Source organism: Somniosus microcephalus, unplaced genomic scaffold, assembly GCF_052327205.1.
Source record: "Somniosus microcephalus isolate GS21.2 unplaced genomic scaffold, FLI_Smic_1.0 unresolved_chr2, whole genome shotgun sequence".
Lineage (NCBI taxonomy): Eukaryota > Metazoa > Chordata > Chondrichthyes > Squaliformes > Somniosidae > Somniosus > Somniosus microcephalus.
This window is the reverse complement of record NW_028225180.1, coordinates 32,557,288-32,575,059: the sequence shown is the minus strand read 5'-3', so window position 1 is coordinate 32,575,059 and position 17,772 is coordinate 32,557,288. Positions and strand designations below refer to the sequence as shown.

General features: G+C 50.0%; 1 protein-coding gene across 1 annotated transcript in view; it reads left to right on the top strand.

The window, feature by feature from the left end:
* Nucleotides 1-217: 217 nt before the first annotated feature.
* The window catches only part of LOC147092430 (NACHT, LRR and PYD domains-containing protein 3-like), a 92,500-nt gene continuing 74,945 nt past the window's right edge, over nt 218-17,772 (top strand). The window contains exon 1 of the mRNA XM_085975916.1: nt 218-330. The gene's annotated coding sequence lies outside the window, so the exon portion shown is untranslated. The remainder of the gene's footprint in view (nt 331-17,772) is intronic.

Below are 17,772 nucleotides of genomic sequence, written 5' to 3'. Positions count from 1 at the left end.
TAACAGTTACTAATTTAATAAATTATTAACAGTTACCCATCTCTAAGTTTCTGTTTTATCTCTAACCAGCTTTTTAAACCCGGCCCCTTGAGGAGCAAGAAAAATTTAAAAACTACATGAGCTTTACCAACCAATCAGTTGCGAGATGTCCTGTGACGTCCTTGTGGTTTTTCTCTCTCCCCCGTTATCGGTGCTCAGTCTCCACCCAGTACTGCTCTCGCTGCCTCTGCCACCGGTGTGTCTGGGCCACTCTCTATCTCCCCACTCTTTAAATCCGCGGTCTCTGGGCTCAGTCTTCACCCAGTGCTGCTGTCGCTGCTGATGATACCGGTGAGTCCAGCACTCTTGAGATAGAGACCAATATTATAATAGCCTTTGTAATTAAATTTGTATCTGTCCACTTTCTTTCACTGATTTCTGTAATTGTACACCTACATTTCTCTGTTCCTCCACTGTTCTTAAATTCTCGCTATTTAGAAATGACTCTGATCTATCTTTCTTAGGTCCATAGTGGATCACCGTATGCTTTCCACTCACTTAATCCAACAATGTCAGTTTGATGCTTTATTTTCCATCTGCACTGCTTACTGTGCGAACGAGCTTAGTGTTGTCAGCAAATTTAGAAATGCGGTTCTGTACCCCTTCACCAAAGTCAATTATGATATCGTTAAAAGATGAATGCCCAAAACAGATCACTGGGGACACCACTGCTCCCATTATGTTGCTTTTGAGCACTAGGTTAGTATATATGTAACGTTAAGACTTCTTATTGCAATGGTTTAATAACACATTGCTTATATTGATAAGGCTTATTTCAGTGCATTTTGAACAGACAATATTATTCCACATGCTATTCCTTACTCCCAGTACTGGGGGCGGTGCAGTGAACATTCGCACATGACCGTTTGACTATCTGGCTTCTTCCAACAAACGCAGTGAGAAGACATTCCAGTCCATCTAAGTATGAGCCAGGCATTCGAGATTAAAAAAGAATACATTAAAAGTCTTATTCGTACCGCAATCATACTGCAAGCGTCACACTTACTGTTGGTCCAACACATTTCCTGTCACATTCATTTCCTGTTGCACATAAGATGTCAAGGTTCTGGTTTAACCTTTCACTCGCCGTTACGAATAGATGAGGATTGCGTGGTGCTGATTAAATAAGACCCATTTTTGCAGCTTAGAATATTTGACAGAGACGAGGATAAAATTGCTTCCAGATAATTAACACAATATAGAAATATCGGACAGTAAAACAGCACAGAGAATTAGAAGAGGTGTGCAGCCCAGAGAGGGTAGGTTTAGGAAGAGCAGACAGGGTGTAGCCCAGGGAGAATGAGTAAAGTGTGATCAGACAGTGTGTAACATGGAGAGGATGGGCGCAGTGATATCAGACAGTGTGTAACCCGGGGAGGATGGGCCCAGTGAGATCAGACACTGTGTAACTCGGGGAGGATGGGCCCAGTGAGATCAGACAGTGTGTAACCCGGGGAGGTGGGCCCAGTGTGATCAGACAGTGTGTAACCCGGGGAGGATGGGCCCAATGTGATCAGACAGTGTGCAACCCGGGGAGGATGGTCCCAGTGAGATCAGACAGTGTGTATCCCGGGGAGGATGGGCCCAGTGAAATCAGACAGTGTCTATCCCGGGGAGGATGGGCCCATGAGATCAGTCAGTGTGTAACTCGGGGATTATGGGCCCAGTGAGGTCAGACAGTGTGTAACTCGGGGATTATAGGCCCAGTGAGATCAGTCAGTGTGTAACTCGGGGAGGATGGGCCCATTAAATCAGACAGATTGTAACCCATGGAGGATGGGCCCAGTGAGTTCAGACAGTTCGTAACTCGAGGAGGATGGGCCCAGTGAGAACAGAGAGTGCGCAAGTCGGGGAGGATGAGCCCAGTGAAATCAGCCTGTTTGAAACCCGGGGAGGATGGGCCCAGTGAGATCAGCCAGTTTGAAACCCCGGGAGGATGGGCCCAGTGAGATCAGTCACTGTGTAATCCGGGCAGGATTGGCCCAGTGATATCAGTCAGTGTGTAACTCAGGGAGGATGCGCTCAGTGAGATCAGACAGTGTGTAATCTGGGGAGCATGGGTCCAGTGAGATCAGACAGTGTGTAAACCGGGGAGGATGGTCTCAGTGAGATCAGGCAATGTGAAACGCGGGAAGGATGTGCCCAGTGAGATCAGGCAGTGTGTAACTTTGTGAGGTTGGGCCCAGTGAGATCAGATAGCATGTAACCCATGGAGGATCGACCCAGTGAGATCAGATAGTGTGTATCCCAGAGAGGATGTGCCCAGTGTTCTCAGACAGTGTGTAACCCGAGGAGGATATGCCCATGTGAGATCAGCCAGTAAGTGACTCGGAGAGGATGCACTCAGTGGATCATAAGAACATTATAGCATAAAAACACAAAAAATAGGAGCAGGAGTAGGCCATTCGGCCGTTCGAGCCTGCTCCGCCATTCATTGAGATCATCGCTGATCTTCTGCCTCAACTCCATTCACCGGCCCATCGCCATATCCCTCGATGTCATTATTAGTCAGTTCTGTTTTGAATATACCTAGTGTCTGAGCCTGCACAACGCTCTGGGGTAGAGAAACCCAATGATTCACCTCCCTCTCTTTGAATAAATGTCTTCTCATCTTAGTCCTGCATGGCCTGCCCTTTATCTTTAGGCTGTGGCCCCGATTCTAGACTCCCCAGCCAAGGGAAACTTTCTCCCAGCATCCACCCTATCAAGCCCAGTAATAATTTTGTATGCTTCAAAGAGATCCCCTCCCATCCTTCTGAATTCAAGACAACACAGGCCTAGTTTACTCAATCTATTCTCATACGACATTCCAACATTCCAGGAATTAATCCCCTCAACCTTCGTTGCACTCCCTCTATGGCAAGTATATCCTTCCTTTGGCAAGGAGACTTAAGTAAGCACATTACTCCAGGTATGGCCTCAACAAGGCCCTATATAATTGGAGTATGACCTCTATACTCCTGTACTCAAATCTTCTTCTAAAGAAGGCCAGCATTTGCCTTCCTAATGGCTTGCTGCACCTGCACATTCACTTTCAGTGACTCATGTAAAAGGACACCCAGGTCCCTTTGAGCATCTGCATTTACCAATCTTTCACCATTTAGGAAATACTCTGCCTTTCTGTTTTTTCTACCGAAGTGGATAACTTCACATTTATACACATTATATTCCATCTGCCATGTTCTCGCCCATACACTGAGTCTGTCGAGATCTCCTGGAAGCCTCTTCACATCCTCTTCACAACTGCCACTGCCACTTAGCTTTGTATCATCAGCAAACATGTAAATGTTACATTTAGTCCCCTCATCCACATCATTGATATAGATTGTGAATAGCAGGTGCCCAAGTACCGATTCTTGTGGTACCCCACTAGTAACAGCCATTCTGAAAAAGTCCCGTTTATCCCTACTCTTTGTTTTCTGTCTCTTAAGCAATGCTAGTATATTATCCCCAATTCCCTGTGCCCTAATTTTCTTCACCAACCTCTTGCGTGGGACCTTAGTGAAGGACTTCTGAAAATCCAGATACACCACATATACCGGTCTACTGCACTAGTTACATCCTCGGAAAACACCAATGGGTTTATCAAACAGTATTTCCCTTTCATAAATCCATGTTGAATCTGCCCAAACTTACTATTAGTTTCTAATTTCCAAGTTATTGCAAACTTTATAATAGTATTCCAGCATTTTCCCAACTACCGATGTGAGGCTAACAGGTCTGTAGTTCCCCGTTTTCGCTCTCCCTCCTTTCTTAAATAGCGCAGTTACATTTGCTACCCTCCAATCTGCAGGAACCATTACAGAATCTATTGAATATTGGAAGATGGGAACCAATGCTTCCAGTATTCCAATGGCCACCTCTTACAAAACCCTAGGATGTAGGTCATCCAGTCCTTGGGATTTACCGGCCTTTCGTCCCATTAATTTTGCTGGCACTGTTTCTTTACTATTATTAATTTCTTTAAGTTCCTCATTTTCATCACGGCCTTGGTTTTATCGTATTTCTGGGAGGGTTTTAGTGTCTTCCTCCGTGAAGACAGAAACAAAGTATGTACTGAAATTAACTGCCATTTCCTCATTTCCCCATTATAAATTCTCCTGTCTCTGAATGTAAAGAATCTTCATTTACCTTCGCCAGTCTTTTGCTTTTCACATACCTATAGAAGCTTTTTTAATCTGTTTTTATATTTTTCGCTGGTTTGTACACATATTCCATTTTCCCCTTCTTTATCAATGTCTTGGTCCCCGTTTGCTGTTTTCTAAATCCGCAGGCTGACTGCTTTTTCTGGCAACTTTATAAGCTTCCTTCTTTGACTTAATATTAGCTTCAATTTCTTTTGTTAGCCATGGTTGGATCACTTTTCCTTTGGGGTTTTTATGCCCTAGAGGAATATATATGTTTGTTGCAAATTATTCATTATATTCTTGAACGTTAGCCATTGTATGTCCACCTTGATATCTTTTAGTGTAGTCTCCCAATTTACCATGACCATCCTGTCATGCATACCCTTTTAGTTTCCTCTGTTTAGATTCAATACCTTAGCTTCAGATTGGACAACATCACTTTCAAACTTACTGTAAAATGCTAACATATTATGGTCTCTTGTACCTAAAGGCCGCTTTACCAAAAGATTATTGAATAGCCCTTTCAAATTACACTGTACCAGATCCAGTATAGCCTTTTCCCTGGTTGGTACCTCCACTTACTGATCCAGGAAACCATCTTGCATGCCTTCCAAGAATTCGTCCTCCACACCATAAGTGGTAATTTGATTTGCCAGGTCAATATGCAAATTAAAGTCCCCCATGATTACCGTATTGCCCTTGTTACATGCCCTTCAAATCTCTTGAATGATACTGTGCCCTACTTTACCATTATTGTTTGGTGGCCTATATACAAATCCCACCAATGATTTCCGCCCTTTGCTGTTCCTTAGCTTCGCCCAAACTGATTCCAGTTCTGCTTCATAATCTGCCAAGCCAAGAACTTTTATGTTTTCCGTACCGATCAGACAGTGTGTAACCCGACGAGGATGGACCCAGTGATATTAGACAGTTGTAATCCGGGTAGGATGGGTCCAGTGAGATCAGATAATGAGAACCTTGGGGAGGATGTGCCCAGTCATATCAGACATGGTGTAACCCAGGGAAGATGTGTCCAGTGACATCAGACAGTGTTTACCCCGGGGAGGATGGGCTCAGTGAGATCAGTCAGTGTGTAACTCGGGGTAGATGGTCCCAGAGAGATCAGAAAGTGTGTATCTTGGGAGGATGGTCCCAGTGAGATCCGACAGTTTCTAACCCGGGAAGGATGTGCGCAGTGAGTTCAGACAGAGTGTAACTCGGGGAAGATGTGCCCAGTGAGATCAGATAGGGCGTAAATCGGGGAGGATGGGCCCAGTGAGATCAGTCAGTTTTAACTCGGGGAGGATGGGCTCAGTGAGATAAACCTGTTTGTAAACTGGGAGGCTGGGCCAAGTGAGATCAGACAGTCTGTAACACCGAGAGGATGGTCCCAGTGAGATCAGACAATGTGTAACCCGGGGAGGATTGGCCCAGTGAGATCAGAGAGTGTGTAACCCCGGGATGATGAGTGATTTCAGACAATGTTTGACGCGGGGAAGATGGGCCCAGTGAGATAAGACAGAGTGTAGCAATTCCAGTGAGATCAGCAAGTTGTAACCCGGGAAGGAATAGGCCCAGTGAGCTCAGACAGTGTTTAACCCGGGGAGGATGTGTTCAGTGAGATCAGGCCGAGTGTAACCCGGGGAGGATGGACCCAGTGATATCAGGTATGGTGTAACCCAGGGAGGATGGTCCCAGTGTCATCAAACAGTGTCTAGCCCGGGAAGGATGGGCCTAGTGAGTTCAGACAGTGAATCCCGTGGGGTGGATGTGCCCAGTGTTTTCATACAGTGTGTAACCCGGGAGGATGGGCCCAGTGAGATCGGACAGTGTTGCACCCGGAGAGGATAGCCCCAGTGAGATGAGAGAGTTTTTAACACGTGGAGGATGGTTCCAGTGAGATCAGAGTGTGTATCCCGTAGAAAATGGTCCCAGTGAGAACAGACAGTGTTTAACCCATAGAGGATGGGCTCATTTGAGATCATTCTAGGAGTAACTCGGGGAAAATGGGCCCAATGAGATCAGAAAATGTAACTCGGGGAGAATGGGCCCAGTGAGATCAGAAAATGTAACCCGGGGACGGTGGGCCCAGTGAGATCAGACAGACTGTAACCCGGGGAAGATGGACACAGTGAGATCAGACCATGTGTAACATGGGGAGGGTGGCTCCAGTGAGATCAGACAATGTCTAACCTGTGGAGGATGGGACAAGTGATTTCAGACAGTGTGTACCCAGGGGAGCATCGGCAAAATGGGATCTTTCAGTGTTTATACCGGGGAGAATGGACCCAGTCAGATCAGTCAGTGTGTACCTCGGGGTGGATGGGCACAGTGACATCAGACAGTGTGTACCTCGGGGGGATGGGCACAGTGAGATCAGTCAGTGTTTACCTCGGGGTGGATGGGCACAGTGAGATAAGGCAGTGTGTACCTCGGGGTGGATGGGCACAGTGAGATCACACGGTGTGTAACACATGGAGGATGGACCCAGTGAGATCAGTCTGTGTGTAACTAGGTAGGATGAGCCCAGTGAGATCAGACACTTTGCAACCCTGGGAGGATGGGTCCAGTGAGATCAACAAGTGCGTAACTCAGGGAGGATGGGCCCAGTGAGAACAGCCAGCTTGTAACCCGGAGAGGATGGGCCCAGTGGGATCAGTCAGTTATAACTCGGGGAGGATGGGACCAGTGAGATCAGACAGTGTGTAAATCCGTGAGGATGGGCCCAGTGAGTTCAGTAATGTGTAATGCAGGGCAGATGGGCCCAGTGAGATCAGACATGGTGTAACCCGCGGAGGATGGTCCTAGTGAGATCAGACAGTGTGTAACTCAGGGAGGTTGGGCCTAGTGAGATCAGACAGTGTGTAACCCGTGGAGGATGGGCCCAGTGAGATCAGACAGTGTGCAACCCGTGGAACATGGTCGCAGTGAGGTCCGACTGTGTGTAACCCGTGGAGGATGGATCCAGTGAGATCAGGCAGTGGGTAAGCCGGAAAAGAATATGTCCAGTGAGCTCAGACAGTGTTTAACACTGGGAGGATCGGTTCAGTGAGATCAGACAATGAGCATCTCGGGGAAAATGGGCTCAGTGATATCAGGCATGGTGCATCCCATGGAAGGTGGGCCCAGTGACATTTAACAGTGTATAACCACGGTAGGATGGGCCCAGTGAGATCAGACAGTGCGTAGCTCGCGAGGATGGGCCCAGTAAGATCAGAGAGAGTGCAACAGGGGGAAGATGGGCCCTGTGAGATCAGAAAACGTGCAACCAGGGGAGGATTGGCCCAGTGAGATCTGACAGTGTATAACTCGGTGTTGATTGGCCTAGTGAGCTCAGAAATTGTTTATCCCACGGAGGCTGGGCCCAGTGAGATCAGCCATTCTGTAACCCAGGGACCATGTGAAATTTGTCAGTGTGCAACTCGGGGAGGAAGCGCTCAGTGAGATCAGACACTGTTTAACCTGGCTGTGATGGGCCCAGTGAGATCATACAATGTGTAACACGGGGAGGGTGGCTCATGTGAGATCAGACAATGTATAACCTGTGGAGGATGGGCCCAGTGAGCTCAGACAGTGTGTACCCCGGGGAGGATCGGCCCAATGAAATCAGTCAGAGTTTAAACCGGGGAGATTGGACCCAGTGAGAAAAGGTAGTGTGTACCTCGGGGTGGATGGGCACAGTGAGATCATACGGTGTGTAACCCATGGTGGATGGACCCAGTGAGGTCAGTATGTGTGTAAATAGGTAGGATGAGCCCAATGAGATCAGACAGTTTGCAACTCTGGCAGGATGGGACCAGTGAGATCAGACAGTGCTTAACTCGGTATTATTTGGCCCACTGAGATCCGACATTGTTTAGCTCACGGAGGATGGGCCCAGTAAGATCAGACAGTGTGCATCCCGGGGAGGATGGGCCAAGCGAGATGAGACAGTGTTTAACCCGGGGTAGATGGGCCCAGTGACTTCAGACAATATGCACCACGGTGTGGATAGGCCCAGTATTCACGGGGGGTGGGGCGGGGCCAGTGACATCAGTCAGTGTGTAACACGTGGAGAATGGGTCCAGTGAGTCATGACAATATATGCGGCGGGGAGGATGAGGTCAGTGGGATAAGACAGTTTGTAAACAGGGGAGGATGGGCCTAGTGATATCAGACAGTTTGTAAACCACCGGGGAGGTTGGGTCTGTGAGATCAGACAGTGTGTAATCAGGGGATGATGGGGTCAGTGAGATCAGACAATTAGCATCTCGGGGACAATGGGCCCAGTGATAACAGGCATGGTGTAACCCAAGGAGGATGTGCCCACTGACATGAAACAGTGTGTAACCCGGGAAGGATGGGCCCAGTGAGATCAGACAATAAGTAACCCGGGGAGGGTGGGCCCAGTGAGAACAGACATTTGTTAACCCGGGAAGGATGGGTCTAGTGAGATCAGACAGTCTGTAAACCGGGGAGGATGGGCCCATTGAGGTCAGACTGTGTGTAAGCGGGGGAGGATGTGCTAAGCGAGATGATTCATTTTGTAATCCGTGGAGGATGGGTCCAGTGATTTCAGACAATAGTTATCCCGGGGAGTATGGGCCCAGTGGGATCAGACAGGTTGTAACCCAGGCATGTTGGGCCCAGTGACATCAAACACTGTGTATCCCGGGAGGATGATTCTAGTGAAATCAGACAGTGTGTAACCCGGGGATGATGGCTCTAGTGAGAACAGCAAATGAGCAAACTGTGGAAGATGGGGCCAGTGATATCAGGCATGGTGTAACCCAGGGAGAACCCAAGGATGTACTTGCCATGGAAGGAGTGCAGCGAAGATTCACCAGGCTGATACCTGGGATGGCAGGAATGACGTATGAGGAAAGATTGGTTCGATTGGGCTTGTACTCGCTGGAGTTTAAAAGAATGAGAGGGGATCTCATCGAAACATATAAAATTCCAGCCGGACTAGACAAGCTAGATGCTGGACGGATGTTCCCGATGGTCGGGGAGTCCAGAACCAGTGGTCACAGTCTAAGGATAAGGGGTAAGCCATTTAGGCCAGAGGTGAGGAGGAATTTATTCACCCAGAGAGTGGTGAACCTGTGGAATTCAGTACCAAAGAAGGCAGTAGAGGCCAATTCATACAATATATTCAAGAAGGAGTTGGATATATTTCTTAAGGCTAAAGGGATCAAGGCGAATGAAGAGAATGCAGGAACAGGGTACTGAATTTGGATGATCAGCTATGATCTCATTGAATGGCGGAGCAAGCTCGAGGGGCCGAATGGCTTTCTCCTGCACCTCTCTTCTATATTTCTATGTATCTAGAACGTGCTCAGTGAGCTCAATCAGTTTGTTTCCTGTGGAGTATGGGCCTCGTGAGGTCAGACAGTGTTTAACTCATGGACGATGGACCCAGTGAGGTCAGACTGCGTGTCATTGGGAGGATGGGCACAGTGAGATCAGACAATGTGCAACTCGGGGAAGATGGGCCCAATGAGATCAGACAGTGTGTAACCCGGGGAGGATGGGCCCAGTGAGATCAGACAGTGTGGAACACGGGGAGGATGGGTCCATTTGAGATCAGTCAGTGGGTAACTGGAGGAGGATGCAGTCCGTGAGATCAGACAGTGTGAAATCTGGATAGAGTGTGGCCATAAAGCTCATGCAGTGTGTAACACGGGGAGGATGGGTCCAGTGTGGTCACACATTGAGCAAGTCGGGGACGATGGACCCAGTGATATCAGGCATGGTGTAACTCAGGGAGCATGGGCCCAATGACATCAGACAGTGTGAAAGCCGGTAAGGATGGGCCTATGTGAGATCAGACAGTGTGTAACCCGGGGAGGATGTGTCCAGATGGTTCAGACAGTGTGTAACCCGGGGACGATGGGCCAAGTGAGATCAGACTGTGTGTATCCCAGGGAAGAAGGGCCAAGTGAGATCAGACAGTGTTTAACCAGGGGAGGATGGGCCAAGTGAGATCAGACAGTATGTATCCCGGGGAGGCTGGGCCAAATGAGGTTAGACAGGGTTTATCCCGGTTAGGATGGGCCCATGTGAGATCATTCAGTGAGTAACGTGTGGAGGATGTGCACAGTGAGATCAGTCAATGTCTAAACCGGGGAGAATGGGCCCCTTGAGATCAGAAAGCGTGTAACACGGGGAGGATGGAGCCAGTGAGATCAGACAGCGTGTAACCCGGTGAGGAGGGATTCAGAGAGATCAGTCAATCTGTAAATCGGGGAGGATGTGCCCAGTGATAGCATGCATGGTCTGATCAAGGAAGGATGGGCCCAGTAACACCAGACAGAGTGTAACCCGGGAAGGATGGGCCCAGTGAGATCAAACAGAGTGTAACTCGGGGAAGTTGGGACCAGTGAGTTCAGACAGTGTGTAACCCGGGGAGGATGGGCCCATGTGAGATCTGTCAGTGTGCAACTCGAGAAGGATGCGCTCAATGAGATCAGACAGTGTGTAACCCGGGGAGGATGGACCCAGTGATGTCAGGCATTGTGTAATCAAGGGTGGATGGGCCCAGTGACATCAGACAGTGTGTAACCCGTGTAGATTCGGCCCAGTGACATCAGACAGAGTGTAACCCAGGGAGGATCAGCCCAGTGGCATCAAACACTGTGTAACCCAGGAGGATGGGTCCAGTGAGATCAGACAGTGTGTAACTCGGAGAGGATGGGTCAGGTGAGATGAGACAGTGTTTCGCCCGGGGAGAATAGGTCCAATGATTTTTGACAATATGATCAGGCAGACTGTAAACCGGGATTGATGGACCCAATGAGGACAGACATTGTGTAATCCGGGTTGGATGGGCCCAGTGAAATCAGACAGTGTTTAAACCGGGGAGGATGGCTCCAGCGAGATCAAAAAATGAGCAACCTGGGGAGGATGGGGCCAGAGATATCAGGCATGGTGCAACCCAGGGAGAACGTGCTCAGTGAGCTCAGTCTGAAAGCAACCTGTGGAGGATGGCCCTTGTGAGTTCAGACAGTGTGTAACCCGGGGAGGATGGGTCCAGTGAGATCAGACAGTGTGTAACTCGGCTAAGGTGGGCCCAGTGAAATCAGATCGTGCGTAACCGGTGGAGAATGGGCCCAGTGAGATCAAACAGTGTGTAACACTGGGGTGGAAGGGGACAGCGGGATAGACAGATTCTAACACAGGGCGGTTGGGTACTGTGAGATCAGACACTTAGTAACCCGGGGAGAATGGGCCCAGTGAGATCAGACAGAGATACCAGCTGGTGGAAGGCCCCAGTGACATCAGTCAAAGTGCACCACGGGGAAGTTGGGCCCACTGAGACCAGACTTTGTGTTACCGGGGGTGATGGGCCCAGGGAGATCAGACAGTGTGTAAGCCGGGGAGGATGGGCCAAGCGAGATGAGACAGTGTGTAACCCGGGGAGAATGGTTTCAGTGATTTTGGACAATATGTACCCCGCGGAGGATGGGACCAGTGGGATCACACAGTTTATAACTCGGGTGAAGGGGGCCAGTGAGATAAGTCAGTGTGTAACTCGGGGATGAGGGCCCATTGATATCAGACAGATTTTAACCCGGGGAGGATGGGCCCAGTGAGTTCAGACAGTGTGTATATCTTGGGTAGGATGGGTCGAGTAAGATCAGACAGGATGTATCGCGGGAAGGATTGTCCCTGAGTGATCAGATAGTTTTTAGCACCTGAAGGATAGGCCCATGTGAGATCACTAAATGAGTAACACGGGGAGGAAGGGTCCAGTGTGATCAGACAATATAACCCGGGAGGATGAATCCAGTGAGATAAGAAAAAGAACAATCTGGGGAGGATGGGCCCAGTGATATCAGGCTTGGTGTAACCCAGGGAGAACATGTCCAGTGTGCTCAGTCAGTGAGTAACCTGTGGAGGATGGAGCCAGTGAGATCAGTTGCATGTAATTGATAGGATGGGTCTAGTGAGATCGGACATTTTGCAAACCTGAAGGGTTGGGTCCAGGGAGATCAGGCTATGTGTAACTCGGGGAAGATGGGCCCAGTGAGATCTGACAGTGTGTAACCCGGGGAGGATGGGCCCAGTGAGATCAAATAGTGTGTAACCCGGGGATGTTGGTCCCAGTGAGATCAATCAGTGTGTAACTCGGGGAGGATGTGCCCACTGAGATCGGACAGTGTCTAACCCATGGAGAATGGGCCCAGTGAGATGAGACAGTGTGTAAATGTGGCAGATGGACTCAGTGTGAACAGACAGTGTTTTAGCTGATTAGGAATGTGTAAAGTGAGATCAGACAGTGTTTAACCCGGGGAGGATGGGCCCAGCGATTCCAGACATCTGTAACCCAGGGAGGATGGGTCCGGTGAGATCAGACGGTGTGTAACCAGTTGAGGATGTGTCCAGTGAGATCAGGCAGTGTGTATCACGGTGAGGATGGGTCCAGTGAGATCAGACAATTTTTAACTTGGGAAGGATGTGCCCAGTGACTTCATCGTTCTGTAACCGACGGACGATGGGTCCAGTGATATAAGACAGTTTTTAACCCAGGTAGGATGGGCCCAGTGCGATCAGACAGAATGTTAAACTGTGAGGATGTGCCCAGTGAGATCAGACAGTGTGCAAATCGGGGAGAATGGGACAAGTGAGATCAGACGGTGTGTAAATCTGGGAGGATGGGCCCAGTGACATCAGACTGTATGTAACCCGCGGAGGATGGGCCCAGTGAGATCTCACAGTGTGTGTCCCGGGAAGGATGTGCCCAGTGACATCAGACAGTGTGTAACCCGATGTGGATGGGCCCAGTGAGATCAGACAGTGTGTAACAAATGGAGGATGGGCCCAGTGACATCAGACAGGATGTACCCAAGGAAGATGGGCCATGTGAGATCAGAAAGTGTATAACCCGGTGAAGAATGGGCCCAGTGAGTTCAGACAGAGTGTAATCAGGGGAGGTTTGGACACAGTGAGATCAGACAGTTTGTAGCTCGGGGATTATGGGCCCATGTGAAATCAGACAGTGTGTAACACGGGGAGGATGCCACAGTGAAATCAGAAAATGTATCCCGAGGATAATGGGCACAGTGAGAACAGACAGTGTGTAACCCGGGGAGGATGGGCCCAGTGAGATCAGACAGTGTGTAACCAGGGCTGGATGGTCCCATGTGTGTTCAGACAGTGTGTACCCAGGGACGATGGGCCCAGTGAGATCAGACAGTGTGTAACCCGGGGAAGATGGGCCCAGTGAAATCAGACATTGTGTAACCAGTGCTGGATGGGCCCATGTGTGTTCAGACAGTGTGTAACCCGGGGAGGATGGGCCCAGTGAGATCAGACAGTATGTAACCCGGGGAGGAATGGCCCAGTGAGAACAGACAGTCTGTAAACCGGGGAGGATGGGACCATTGAGGTCAGACTGTGTGTAACCTGAGGAGGATGGCTAAGCGAGATGAGTCATTTTATAATCCGTGGGGGATGGGTCCAGTGATTTCAGACAATATGTACCCTGGGGCGGATGGGCCCAGTGGGATCAGACAGGTTGTAACCCAGGGATGTTGGGCCCCGTGACATCAAACACTGTGCATCCTGGGGAGGATGGGTCCTGTGAAATCAGACAGTGTGTAAACCGGGGATGATGGCTCGAGTGAGAACAGCAAATGAGCAACCTGTGGAGGATGGTGCCAGTGATATCAGGCATGGTGTAACCCAAGGAGAGCCCAAGGATGTACTTGCCATGGAAGGAGTGCAGCGAAGATTCACCAGGCTGATACCTGGGATGGCACGAATGACGTATGAGGAGAGATTGGTTTGTTTGGGCTTGTACTCGCTGGAGTTTAGAAGAATGACAGGGGATCTCATCGAAACTTATAAAATTCCAACCGGTGTAGACAAACTAGACGCTGGAAGGATGTTCCCGATGGTCGGGGAGTCCAGAACCAGTGGTCACAGTCGAAGGATAAGGAGTAAGCCATTTAGGACAGAGGTGAGGAGGAATTTATTCATCCAGAGAGTGGTGAACCTGTGGAATTCACTACCAAAGAAGGCAGTAGAGGCCAATTGATTAAATATATTCAAGAAGGAGTTGGATATATTTCTTAAGGCAAAAGGGACCAAGGCCTATGAAGAGAATGTAGGAACAGGGTACTGAATTTGGATGATCAGCCATGATCTCATTGAATGGCGGAGCAGGCTCGAGGGGCAGAATGGCCTACTCCTGCACCTATCTTCTATATTTCTATGTTTCTAGAACGTGCCCAGTGAGCTCAGTCAGTTTGTATCCTGTGGAGCATAGGCCTCGTGAGGTCAGACAGTGTTTATCTCGTGGAGGATGGACCCAGTGAGATCAGACAGCGTGTCATTGAGAGGATGGGCACAGTGAGATCAGACAATGTGCAACTTGGGGAAGATGGGCCCAATGAGACCAGACAGTGTGTAATCCGGGGAGGATGGGCCAAGTGAGATCAGACAGTGTGGAACACGGGGAGGATGGGTCCATTTGAGATCAGTCAGTGAGTAACTGGTGGAGGAAGCATTCCGTGAGATCATACAGTGTGAAAACTGGGTAGAGTGTGGCCATTAAGCTCATGCAGTGTGTAACACGGTGAGGATGGGTCCAGTGTGGTCAGACATTGAGCAAGTCGGGGTCAATGGGCCCAGTGATATCAGGCATGGTGTAACTCAGGGAGCATGGGCCCAATGACATCAGACACTGTGAAAGCCGGTGAGGATGGGCCCATGTGAGATCAGACAGTGTGTAACCCGGGGAGGATGTGTCCAGATGGTTCAGACAGTGTGTAACCCGGGAACGATTGGCCAAGTGAGATCAGACTGTGTGTATCCCGGGGAGGAAGGGCCAAATGAGATCAGACAGTGTGTAACCCGGGGAGGATGGGCCAAGTGAGATCAGACAGTGTGTACCCCGGGGAGATGGGCCAAATGAGGTTAGACAGGGTGTATCCCGGTTAGGATGGGCCCATGTGAGATGATTCAGTGAGTAACGTGTGGAGGATGCGCACAGTGAGATCAGTCAATTTCGAAACCGGGGAGGATGGGCCCCTTGAGATCAGAAAGCGTGTAACATGGGGAGGCTGGACCCAGTGAGATCAGACACTGTGTAACCCGGGGAGGATGGATTCAGAGAGATCAGTCAATCTGAAAATCGGGGAGGATGTGCCCAGTGATAGCACGCATGGTCTGATCAAGGAAGGATGGGCCCAGTGACACCAGACAGAGTGTAACCCGGAAAGGATGGGCCCAGTGAGATCAGACAGTGTGTAACCCGGGGAGGATGGGCCCAGTGAGATCAAACAGAGTGTAACCTGGGGAGGATGAACCCAGTGAGTTCAGACAGTGTGTAACCCAGGGAGGATGGATTCAGAGAGATCAGTCAATCTGAAAATCGGGGAGGATGTGCCCAGTGATAGCACGCATGGTCTGATCAAGGAAGGATGGGCCCAGTGACACCAGACAGAGTGTAACCCGGAAAGGATGGGCCCAGTGTGATCAGACAATGTGTAACCCGGGGAGGATGGGCCCAGTGAGATCAGACAGTGTGTAACCCGGGGAGGATGGGCCCAGTGAGATCAAACAGTGTGTAACCCGGAAAGGATGGGCCCAGTGTGATCAGACAATGTGTAACCCGGGGAGGATGGGCCCAGTGAGATCAAACAGTGTGTAACCCGGAAAGGATGGGCCCAGTGTGATCAGACAATGTGTAACCCGGAAAGGATGGGCCCAGTGTGATCAGACAATGTGTAACCCGGGGAGGATGGGCCCAGTGAGATCAAACAGTGTGTAACCCGGAAAGGATGGGCCCAATGAGATCAGACAGTGTGTAACCCGGGGAGGATGGGCCCAGTGAGTTCAGACAGTGTGTAACCCGGGGAGGATGGGCCCAGTGAGATCAAACAGAGTGTAACCCGGGGAGGATGGGCCCAGTGAGATCAAACAGAGTGTAACCCGGAAAGGATGGGCCCAGTGTGATCAGACAATGTGTAACACGGGGAGGATGGGCCCAGTGAGATCAGACAGTGTGTAACCCGGGGAGGATGGGCCCAGTGAGATCAAACAGAGTGTAACCCGGAAAGGATGGGCCCAGTGTGATCAGACAATGTGTAACACGGGGAGGATGGGCCCAGTGAGATCAGACAGTGTGTAACCCGGGGAGGATGGGCCCAGTGAGTTCAGACAGTGTGTAACCCGGGGAGGATGGGCCATGTGAGATCTGTCAGTGTGCAACTCGAGAAGGATGCGCTCAGTGAGATCAGACAGTGTGTAACCCGGGGAGGATGGACCCAGTGATGTCAGGCATTGTGTAATCAAATTTGGATGGGTCCAGTGACATCAGACAATATGTAACCCGGGGAGAATCGGCCCAGTGACATCAGACAGAGTGTAACCAAGGGAGGTTCAGCCCAGTGGCATCAAACACTGTGTAAACCAGGGAGGATGGGTCCAGTGAGATCAGACAGTGTTTAACTCGGGGAGGATGGGCCAAGCGAGATGAGACAGTGTGTAGCCCGGGGAGAATGGGTCTAGTGATTTTTGACAATATGATCAGGCAGACTGTAAACCGGGGATGATGGACCCAATGAGGACAGACATTGTGTAAACCCGGGTTGGATCAGCCCAGTGAAATCAGACAGTGTGTAAACCGGGGAGGATGGCTCCAGCGAGATCAAAAAATGATCAACCTGGGGAGGATGGGGCCAGTGATATCAGGCATGGTGCAACCGAGGGAGAACGTGCTCAGTGAGCTCAGTCTGAAGGTAGTCTGTGGAGGATGGGCCTAGTGAGTTCAGACAGTGCGTAACCCGGGGAGGATGGGTCCAGTGAGATCAGACAGTGTGTAACTCTGCTAAGGTGGGCCCAGTGTAATCAGATCGTGTGTAACCGGTGGAGAATGGGCCCAGTGAGATCAAACAGTGTGTAACACTGGGGAGGATGGGGACAGCGGGATAGACAGATTCTAACCCAGGGCGGTTGGGTCCTGTGAGATCAGACAATTTGTAACCCGGGGAGAATGGGCCCAGTGAGATCAAACAGAGATAACAGGTGGTGAAAGGGCCCAGTGAGATCAGTCAAAGTGCACCCCGGGGAGGTTGGGCCCACTGAGACAAGACATTGTGTTACCCGGGGATGATGGGCCCAGTGAGATCAGACAGTGTGTAAGCCGTGGAGGATGGACCAAGCGAGATGAGACAGTGTGTATCCCAGCGGAGGATGGGCCCAGTGGGATCAGACAGTTTATAACCCGGTTGAATCGGGCCAGTGAGATATGTCAGTGTGTAACTCGTTGATGAGGGCCCAGTGATATATGACAGATTTGAACCCGGGGAGGATGGGCCCAGTGAGATCAGACTGTGTGTATATCTTGGGTAGGATGGGTCCAGTAAGATCAGACAGGATGTATCGCGGGAAGGATTGTCCCTGAGAGATCAGATAGTTTGTAGCAGCTGGAGGATAGGCCCATGTGAGATCACTCAATGAGTAACACGGGGAGGAAGGACCCATTGTGATCAGACAATATAACCCGGGAGGATGAACCCAGTTAGATCAGAAAAAGAGCAATCTGGGGAGGATGTGCCCAGTGATATCAGGCTTGGTGTAACCCAGGGGGAACATGTCCAGTGCGCTCAGTCAGTGA